At 47.4% G+C, this 10,774-nt stretch overlaps 1 protein-coding gene across 1 annotated transcript in view; it reads right to left on the reverse strand.

The window, feature by feature from the left end:
* Positions 1-10,774, reverse strand: part of EMILIN2 (elastin microfibril interfacer 2) — a 42,541-nt gene that overhangs the window by 30,491 nt on the left and 1,276 nt on the right. The window lies entirely within an intron of this gene.

Below are 10,774 nucleotides of genomic sequence, written 5' to 3' on the forward strand. Positions count from 1 at the left end.
GGAGCTGCTCCTGACCAGGGTGCCACATCAGCAAACTGAGCTTTCATGTTCATGTAAATGCTCAACCTGGCCAGACACACAGTATCTCCAGCCAGCCAATCCCCAGATGCCAAGCCAACTCTGGGCTGTATACCTGTTTCTGTTCCTTGATCTTTGACTGGAGATTCAACCACAGCCAATCATGCCCTGTTTCAGTGCTCCTCTTCTAACATTCTATAAAACTCACTCTTGCTGTGAAAAATTAATAAACAGAAACCTCACTTAAAATGGAATCCAGATGCCCAACTGACATGGCTCAGTGGTTGAGTATCGACTTGTGAACCAGGAGGTCATGGTTCAATTCCCAGTTGGGCATATGCCCAGGTTGTGGGCTTGGTGCCCTCGTTGTGGGCTCGATCCCCAGTGGGGTCGGGGGATGCAGGAGGCAGCCAATCAATGAGTCTCTCTGATCATTGATGTTTCTATCTTTCCCTTACTCTCTGAAATCAATAGAAATATATATATATTTTAAAATGGAGTCCAGAGCCTAGAAGAAAGGACACTCGCATATGTGTCACTCAACACACTATTGATCCCAACAGGAAGAGATGTGCCTTACATCTCTGACAGTGATACTACTTTACTAACTCGGTCCTTGCCCAGTAACAGCTCAGTCAATGGGAGACCTGCCATAGCTCAGCCAATGAAAAGTCACTATACTTCCATCTTTCAGTTTCCTCCAATGAACTCTTTGTTTACAATAGCCCCTCCCAAGTCCATAAAAGAGTGTCCATCTTCTTTGTTTCTCTGGACCTGCTGGTGGTTGCCTTCACACCACATGTCCCAAATGGCCCTCTATTTGTTGTTCCTGAATTAACCCATTTTGCTGGAGAAATATCGGGCCCTCTGTTTGTTGAGGTCAGGAGTGCCCAAGATCCTTCAGGAAGAGTGCTCCATTGCTTGTGAAGCACTGTACTCCCCCCTCCCCCCATTGATGGGTTGTTTTCCCTTGAATAAAGGACAAACTTGTTACTAAATTATACAATTAGAGGGGAATAAGACAAATATGTAGACACTGAGTGAAGAGGGGTCCAACAGATATCTGCTAAGTTGAAAATATGTGGGAGAAGACGGCATCTGCACTCCAAGGAGAGAGGCCTGGGACAGATCCTTCCCTCACAGCCCACGGAAGAAACCAGCTGTGCCCACACCTCGATTTACTCGTCACCGAGGACGTCCCTTCACATCCCATCTCCAGGCCCTCGCTCACGTGCTCTCGTGGCTTATGCTGGCATCCTCTCACCTTTGCATATATTCACTAGAACCATCCTTCAAAGCCCTGCTAAGATGTCACCTCCGCAAACAAGTTCTCACGTGCCTTCTGGCGGGAAACAATTTCTTCCACCTCGGAGCATCCTCCGCTATTTGTGCTTCTCTTATTGCAAGTCTCATTTCTACCTTTTATTTTACTGCTTTCCATTTATGTCTCATTTCACCTAAAGGACGTGAACTTCTAGAGAGCAAGAGAGAGGTCGGGTCCCTTGCTAGTCCTGTGCCAGACATGGGCCCTGCACAAAAATTTGTTTAATGAAACTGAGTAACCAACAGTCTTTAAAGCAGCGGTTCTCAACCTGTGGGTCGCGACCCCTTTGGGGGTCGAACGACCCTTTCACAGGGGTCGCCTAAGACCATCCTGCATATCAGATATTTACATTACGATTCATAACAGTAGCAACATTACAGTTATGAAGTAGCAACGAAAATAATTTTATGGTTGGGTCACAACATGAGGAACTGTATTTAAAGGGCCAGAAGGTTGAGAACCACTGCTTTAAAGAATAAGTCTTCTTTAACCCTATTGAGCTTTCTGCCAGTTCATAGTGTATTATACTAATTTTGTAGCCTTAATCCAACATTTTCAAAGGCTATAAATGTGAAATATGGGTTGTTGTTGTTTTTTTTACTCCATTATGGCTTTATCTAGTGTTCTGCATTTGTTATGCTTTTATCACCTCATTGGTCTTCAGAAATATCGGAGAAGTAACCTTACTGTCATTATAAATTATTTTCTACATTCTTTTTTCACCAGTTCTCAGTTGAAACACAACTACTCTATAGAAATTGTGGTGTACACATACAAAGGAATATTAGTCAACAATCAGAAGTGACCAACTATTGATACATAGTACAAAAAAGATGTACCTCAAAACAATTATGCTTAGTGAAAAAAAAAGCCTAACATAAAAACAGTACGCACTGTATAACACTACATAAAACTTTAGAAACTGCAAACTCATCTACAATGATGGAAAGAAAGCTCATCAGCCTGGGGAAGGTATGTGGGGAGAACCTGGAGGGAGGATTATCAAGGAGCATGGGGAAACTTTGTGGTGATGGAAATGTTCAATATCTCAATTGTGGTGTTGATTTCATGGGTCAAATATTAAATTATCCAACTTTAAATATGTACAGTACATACAGTGTATCTAAGTTAATCTCAATAAACCAACTATTTTGCATTGGGGTTATTTTTAAATCTCTTCAGGACTGTGGAAGCAAAATGCTAGCAAGTCTTGTCCCAACTACCCAAAATATGTCTCTGTTAAGTGGAGACCAAAAACAGCATCACTGAGTCTTTTTCAGAGTTTCAAAATGAGCATTTAACTGAAGTGTGGTGGTGGTGTTTTTTTAATGTATCGGATTACTCTTCAGACACACAACCCATTGCTTTGTCTATTGGGAACTGACGCTTATAGTTATTTTTGCACTTTCAAAGGTATGGCTCAATGATTAAAGAAAGACATTCAAGACAAATTTTCATAACTACCTTCAAATTGCCGTTTTGTGTAAAATAACACAAAGCATCAAAGACATAAATTAGCATTTTGAAAATTGGATGGTCTACTCATTGGGATTATTTTCCAGTGACACTTCCGACAGGGAGTGTAGAGGAGGCCTTGCTATTGGATTCACGAAATAAGCCATTAAAGGTATTTCTGCTTCCCCTCCTGCACCATCAGTGAGCAGGGAATCTGCGTTACAACTTTCTAGTTGTTTTTTACAATGATCAACACGATGACTCCCAAAGATCTCCAGAGCAGCCAGATGATGCAACATGTTGGGATGGGGAAAAGGCACACCATGTATCAGGACGACCAAGCTGGCCCGGACCTGGTCTTGTGGTCCTGAAAGGGCTGTTCCAGCCGAAAGCAGCTGACGGCTCTGCAGCGTGGGCCCCTGACACACGAATCAGATCTGAGCACTGTCCCGACAGCAGGCCAGACTGGAGATTCTGGGACATTCCGGATACTCAGAGGGGCTCCACGCTACCTCCCCGCCCAAGGCCCTCGATTCCACCAGCATATTGAGAGCGTTTTGGCTTGAAATGGACCGAGCCAGAGGAACACTTTAATAGTGAAAAGACTGGACTGAGGGCTGGAATGTGAAACTCGCCCCTCCCTGAGTTCTGTCGCAATCACTGCCACAGCTTTTGGGCTACGTTTCCAAGATCTGAGGGAAAGCCTCAGCCCGGAAACAAGTGGCACTTTCACCTTCACTTTCGGAAAAACTTAGGCCCTTAGGCCATGATCCTTCAACAGCCTCCCCGCTGAGATGTTGGAAACTTGAAGCCAGAGGGAAATTTCTAGAACCCTGTCTTACAGTGGATTATGAGCGAGTCTCTGAAAGAGACCATGGATTACACCCCTGCACTCAGCGGATACTGTACAATCACAACTAGATCTAAAGACGGGCAAAGTGAGGGAAACACTGAGAATCCTCAGAGCAGATTGCCTTTCATCGAAATGACCATGTTGAGAGACCTCCACTTAAACCCATGGTCAGCAAACTGCAGCTCGTGAGCCACATGCGGCTCTTTGGCCCCTTGAGTGTGGCTCTTCCTAAGCCTTAGGAGTACCCTAATTAAGTTAATAACAATGTACCTACCTCTATAGTTTAGGGTTAAAAAATTTGGCTCTCAAAAGAAATTTCAATCGCTGTACTATTGATATTTGGCTCTGTTGACTAATGAGTTTGCCGACCACTGACCTAAACCATCTGTCTCTTAACCAAATTTTGTTTTAAGCAAATGCACAGTAAAATGCACTGTCCTGAAAGGCAAAGAATAACTTTTAAGCGTCTTCCCTAATCATCTAATATTTTCGTAGGTGGAAAAAAAAGGGCCAGCTGGGCCCTCACACACCCAGGAAAGTTTGCTTCTACAGCATTTTCAACCCGGGAATTGGGTTGGTTTGAGCCCTGCCCACTTTTTTCAACACCCATCACCACTTTAAAACAGGAAGGCAAGAAGAGCATTGACTGTGAGTCTGCCTGTAATCAGCTCATTATTTTTCCTCCAACGTGAACTACTACCACGACGGAAACTACTGTGCTCCTGTCCGGACCCTGCCAGGAAAATCAGTCTTCGCAAGGAGCAGTCACACCCGCACCATTTTATCAAGCGGTTCGTTGCTGTTCTTAAGCGCAGAAACTGCTTCATGAAGGATGGTAGCAGTAAAACAGTCTTGTACCCAATAATAAACCAAAACAGCTGGGTGACAGTCTGGAGTAATCCGAACACTGGCCCAGTCTGTCGGTTTTAGCTTTTAAAAAGCAGCATGTAGGACACTGACCATCCTGTGCAGCGCCTACCACATCATCACACTCAGTGACATTAGCACCATCTTCACGCCACCAACACGAGGAAGAGGATTTGTTCTAAAGGTAAAGCATGAAAGCAGCGTGTCAGTGGCCGGGGATGGGCAGAGCTCACCCCCCTGGGGGCACCTGGGAACATGCAGCTCACCCGCTGACTGGACTCCCACAGCGCCCCCCACCACCCCCCACCCCCAGCCAGCAACGCCCATGCGGCTGGAACCACCTGTTATTCCCTGGACAAACGCTTCTCTGGCTCTGCTTCCACAGCAGTCTTTGCAAGTTTAACTTCATGTTTAAAAGTCGATTTCAGCCCTGGCTGGTTTGGCTCAGCCGATAGAGCGTCAGCCTGCGGACTGAAGGGTCCTGGGTTCGATTCCGGTCAAGGGCACATGCCTGGATTGCAGGCTCGATCCCCAGTGGGGGGCCTGCAGGAGGCAGCTGATCAATGATTCTCATTGATGTTCCTACCTCCCTCTTCCTTCCTCTCTGACATCAATAAAAATATATATTTTTTAAAAAGTCGATTTCAGTCATTTCCATTTCGTGATCTTAGCTCACCAAATGGAGTTCATTCTTTAGCCCTCCCGTCCTTCTCTGCCAGGTGAGGAAGCATGAGCTTCAAAGGCAAAGCCCTGAAAGATAAGGCCACCTGAGCGGCAACACTTCACACAACACTTCACACAAGCAACGGGAACAGGCAGTCACCAGACAGCCCTGCTGAGCGCACCGCACATGAGCCTAACAGGCGCTTCTGCACAGTTCTGTCCGCTATGGCGCCTCCCCGAAATGCAGCGATGAGGACACCGTGCCTCAGAGAGGGTGAGGGGCTTGCCTGCAGTCACACACGGGGTGGTGGGAGAGCTCAGGCCAGAAGGCAAGACTTTCACCTCCTCTTCAGAACATGTTGGCCACGCCAGCCAGCCCTGGGGGACGGCCCCAGTGGAGGCCTGCCCCCACTCACTTCCACCTTCCTGCTCACCTCAGAATTGTAATTCATTTACCAAGTGCCAACGTGGTAGACTAGATCAAGGGAGGAAGACCAGTTCATGGGACCACAACGGGGCTTAACAAAAAGCAAATTTTTCCGAAATGTATCTTTCAACATGTCAAGCTCTATTCTATTTAAGACAGGCCTACCACTGGCATTGGGCCCCATGCTGCCTGGAGGACATGGGGTCTGTTGTTTTGTTGTTCTCTCTTTTCTCTTTTGAAAAATCAATAAATTACAAGTAAAGCCTTCATGAAAAAAAAAGGGGGACAAATTTTTCCTTAAGGCCATGACCTCTACTTGAATCCCATTAATTTCCCCCAAGATAAGGTAGGAAATGTAGCCCATAAGCATGAAAGTTCTGTTCCCAAGACCTCTGTCTCTGCCCTATCTGCTCCCCTGACTGAGCGTGTGCTGAGAAAAGGAAAACGCACATGGGAGCCTCTGAAAGCGCCGAAGGGCTCCCCGTCTTATCTACTGGGAGCGGAGGGAGGGAAGAGGTCAAAGAAGCTGAAAGGAAGGTCTGAGGGGTCTAGGGAAGCTCACACGATACACCCCCAAAAGGCAGATAGGGATGGGAAGTGCGAGGGAACCACACCAGCGGCAGCGCCAGGCCCTGGGGTCGGGGGCCTCCCACGCTCCCTCACGCCTCCTCCATTCATTCGCGTTTCCCTGGACCCCACGCTGTTTAACAGCCGGAGGAGAAAAAAAATCCCCCAAAGCCATACACACAAGAGGCTCGTTTGGAATTGTTCCTGGAGATGCAGAAAACATAGAATTGTCTCTAGAAAACGTAAGCCCTTATGTTTCCCCTTAGTCTTAAGTGTTCTTAGTTTAGTTTTAGTTTTTTTTTAAAGCTTTTCCTGGCTGAGATTACTCCTTAACAGGCAACTTTTCTTCCAGCTGAATGACCATCTGCTCCCATTGGAACCAGCGGATTACAGAAGTTCTGGAAACTCAGCGTTTAGAACCCACACCTGCTGCACACGCGCAAATCCTCAGTCTATGTTATCAGAGCAGCGCAGGTGCCTTCAGTTGGCCCCAGCCGGATCCCTCCCCGACTGATGAGATTTTTTTAAAGAGCTAATAGGAAACATTTCACCAAGATGCCACACGCCCAAGAAGCGGGTGAGGGCAGGGGTGGGTAGAGGCTGATAAGCCCTAGTCAGTTTGTGGTGTCAGAGAGCAGGAAACTGCAGCCTGACAGGCAGCGCCTCAGCCCTGAGCTGGAAGGGACGCCAGTGCAGGGGAATAACCTGCCTTGCATCTGGGATCCTCAAAGCCAACGGCAAGGCTCCAGCAGGCAGCTGCTCCGCTCACAGGACGCCCCCATGTCTCAGGACTAACATCACTCGGCTGGACCACCGCAGGCTGAGTGGGAGGTTATGCAACTATCTGGAATTACTGCCAGGAGGCATGAATGATGCATGAAAGGAAACAATGCCCAGTCCAAGAAGAGAAGAAAGGTAGCGCTGTTTCTACCGCTGGGACACCCAAACACGACCCCCCCGCCCCCAAACCCGTCCAGAGAGGGGCTCTGAGAAGCCTCTGGCCCTTACCTCCTCCCCTCCCATCGTCACAGCGCTGGGGTCACACACACACACACATCCTTGGGGTGCTCATCCCATGGTGTGGGTTTAGACAGCAAGGGGCTACCAGGTGTGCAGTGGGAAGAGCCTACGGCTTGGAAATAACAGGCCTAGATCTGAAGCCAGGCTCTGCTACCTCCCAACTACATGCCCTCCTGCAAAATGGGGATACCAGCCCATTACAGGGATTTTGGTAAAGATTGAAGGCAATGCAGATAAAGGGGCTCATCATGTTACAACGATGCAGGCCTGCGAAACTGTACTAAGCCTTCCAAACAGTTCTCAGTCACTGTTATGGGGGCACTGCCCTGCATGATGAGGGTGTACATGTTCTTTGTAGTTGAGTACTGTGCAGTCTACACTAAAACAAGCAAATGCATTCTCCATCCCAGGGACAGAGGCCAGGCCCCAAGGCCAGCAGCTCAGTCTCTTACCATCATGTGACCACAGGCAAGTCAGGGAACATCTCCTGCTTCCTCGTTGGTAAAATGGAGACAATGGTGTTCATCTTGAAGGGTTGTCGCAAGAATTAAACTAATGCAGAGAAAGGAAAGTCCGGACACAGCCTGCCCCTCAGAAGGTCCTTTACAGCTTCAGAAAAGGAACTGCTCAAAATGCCCTCATGTCACATAAAAACCCTCTCTGCTCCTGGGGTCGCACACCCCATACCCAATGTGCAACCTCGAATCTAAGGCTCCTCCTACGTGCAAATGGAGCACTGTCTACACTTTCTGGAAATGCCTGTGGGGCCTTAGCGCCCGGTGACCGGTCAGGCACAGGCGTTCTCCTCTCCCCCATCACACCCCTGTCTCCTCCCCTGTTCCCACCTCCGTTTGGAGCGTATTCAGCCTCTCCCTCTGGCTTCCTCACTTCTCTCCTAAGCCTGCAGAGTTCCCTCTCTTTAATTCTTCACCTGCTTGGCTGCTATCAGCTCCCTTTCTCCGCCGAAGCCTTTGAAACATCTGATTCTTGGGTAACTGGGTCTCCTGGTGTCCTCCCTTAATCGCACAGGAGCCACAACCCTGCACCCCTGAAACTGCCCTGAAACTGCCTCTTTCTGCATAAGCCAATCTTCCTGCTACCAACACCTCGGCCTCTCGTCCTGAGGTCTCTAAGATGTAGTTTCCTCCTCCAAAAGCTTGACTTTGCTCTCTCCCCGGGCCTGGCCCCTCTTCCTCCTTTCCCCCCACAGCCCCTGACAGCCCAGGTCCGCTCCAACTGGATGAAGGCCTCGCTGGCTCACACCTGCCACTCCCAGCCGCTCAACCGTTACCAGATGCTAAAGTGCATTTCTAGCTCCAGATCCTCAGCCAACCTCCAGTCCTATCCAGGCAAACCCTGGAGAGAGTGGGTTCGGGTCCAGACCGCCGCACAAAGCGAGCACTGCAATCAGCAAGATGCAATCTTTCTGCAGGTGGAAGGCCTGGCCCGTAGTTTGTAAAAAACGCAACACCTGTGAAGGGCAAATAAACAAGTACACCTGTGCTTCTCACACGGCCTGGAAGGTGGTCCGTACGAACCTCACCTCCCCAGGCCTCAGGTCTAAGGCCCCAGCGATGAAGACCTCACCTAACAGAGCCTGGAACTGAGAGAAGTTCCTCATCAGCAAACCCAGAAAATGCTATGTCAAACAGCCATTCTTTCTCATTTAAGTGTTAAAAAATGTTTCTCCTTTTGTCTTCATTCATCTACTAATCCTCAACATTTAGAAAACATTTCGTAGTTGAAAAATAAGGTGAACCGGTCCTTTCCTGTCTCTAAAGACACAGAAAGAAAAAGAACAGGACTGAGTTAGCCGCTTAAGTTAACTTCAAGATTTTCAGCTTGACTGGCTAAAACAGTGTTTTTATTTTTTAAATTTCTCTTTTAATGTAGTACTTACAAGCACATTTGAATCATTTACACGGTTATTATAGAATAAAAATACCGAGGTCACTGACTTTGGTCTTGTTTCGTAAAATCGCAATTTTTATGCTTCCCATTGGATATCCTTCCCACCTGCCTTTCTCTCACCTGCTGGTCTGGAGGAGATTCACCCCCCACTGAGATAGAGAATTTGTTTCACTGGTTTTGGTGAAATACAACAATTAAAGCGCCGCTCGATTTCCCAAGCACTAAACTATTTTCAGAAACTTTTAAAAAATCATTTAAAAGTATTACCTCCCCAAATGAAAAATTTGTTTATTTCTGACTTGTTACAAGTAAATATTACAGTTATAACGAGCCACAAAATTCTATTCTTGTGTAAGACAAATGAAATATTCCTGATTAACAAATCTAATTTTATAGAAATCAATTCAAATTGTATTGACTATTTACAGGTCTCTCCCACAATGTAAAAATCTTACATGGTTCTGAATTCACTGACTGCTAACCATAGACTGTGGGTTTGTATCTTACCGACTACGGATGCAGACAGAGCGACTGCACTGCGCCCCTGACAATCTGCCCAGCTCAACGCGGCAGCCAGCGATTCCCCTTCGGCCTGTTTCTCTGTGTCATCAAAGGTGGGATCTCTTCTAGGTGGTGGGTGACCCAGAGGAATTACCCCTTTTCTGTCTGCAGTTCCCATAGCCGCCCCTGGGGGTGGGGGGCGTGACTTAGGGACCACTGGCACCTCACCTGCCTGAAGGTTCATGTCTCTGGAAGGAGGTTTTCTAGAGGACAAGTTTCAATCCCTTTGCTTTGCCAAAGACAAATCCGCCTACTGGCTATTATTCTTTGCTGCAATGACAACTGTGCTCTAAGACAAACAACGTATTCTTAGGGGAAAACAATTAATTTCAGCCATCAGATGTGTTCCCCAACAGCCGTGTATTCACATGGGCTCGTCCTCGGATATCGGGCTTACACAAAACACGAAGACGCGCCCTGAGCACTGAATGAGTGTGCTGTATTTAACGAAATCTTCACTCTATCGCATTGCTTCCTCTTTGTGTTTTTTTTAAGCTGGTGAAATCTTTCTAAGCAAAAAGATGATTAATTCCTCCCCTTGTCTTTAAAAACTATGCTCTCATGACAACCTCTTAGCCAATCCCCAAATCTAACTTGGAAAAAAACAAACAACGACAACACACTTTTAAACAAGTTATTCCTGGGACTTTAGAGATTTACAGCCCTGGATGAGGTCAGTTTTACAGGGACATCTCAACAAAACTCATCTGTTTTAGGACACCCCGCTAATCCTACATATAAGCATTTTTAGCAGTATACATGCTGAAATTTCTGTATGCCCCAGAACTCACAATATGGATCTAATTAGGTCCAGCTGCCTTATGTTAGTAATAAAATTGGAGAGAGAGAGAGAGAGAGAGAGAGGAAGAGAGGGGGAGAGGGAGAGAGGGAGAGAGAGAGAGAGATGAGGGTAGGGGCTTTGTTCACTCCCGCCTGTGCCCTGGTGATCACGAGCAGGTCCTGCGCATCATCAACGCTCCCTCAGGGCAACACATGCTTCTTCACTACCCCGCGGGCCCCGGCCCCGCTCGCGCTGAAACTTTTCAGCTGCGGAGCTCGCACCCGCCCGGGAAGAGATTTACGCAGCGGCCGGAGCCCCACGCTCGGA

This window comes from Myotis brandtii, unplaced genomic scaffold, assembly GCF_000412655.1.
Source record: "Myotis brandtii unplaced genomic scaffold, ASM41265v1 scaffold276, whole genome shotgun sequence".
Classification (NCBI taxonomy): Eukaryota; Metazoa; Chordata; class Mammalia; order Chiroptera; family Vespertilionidae; genus Myotis; species Myotis brandtii.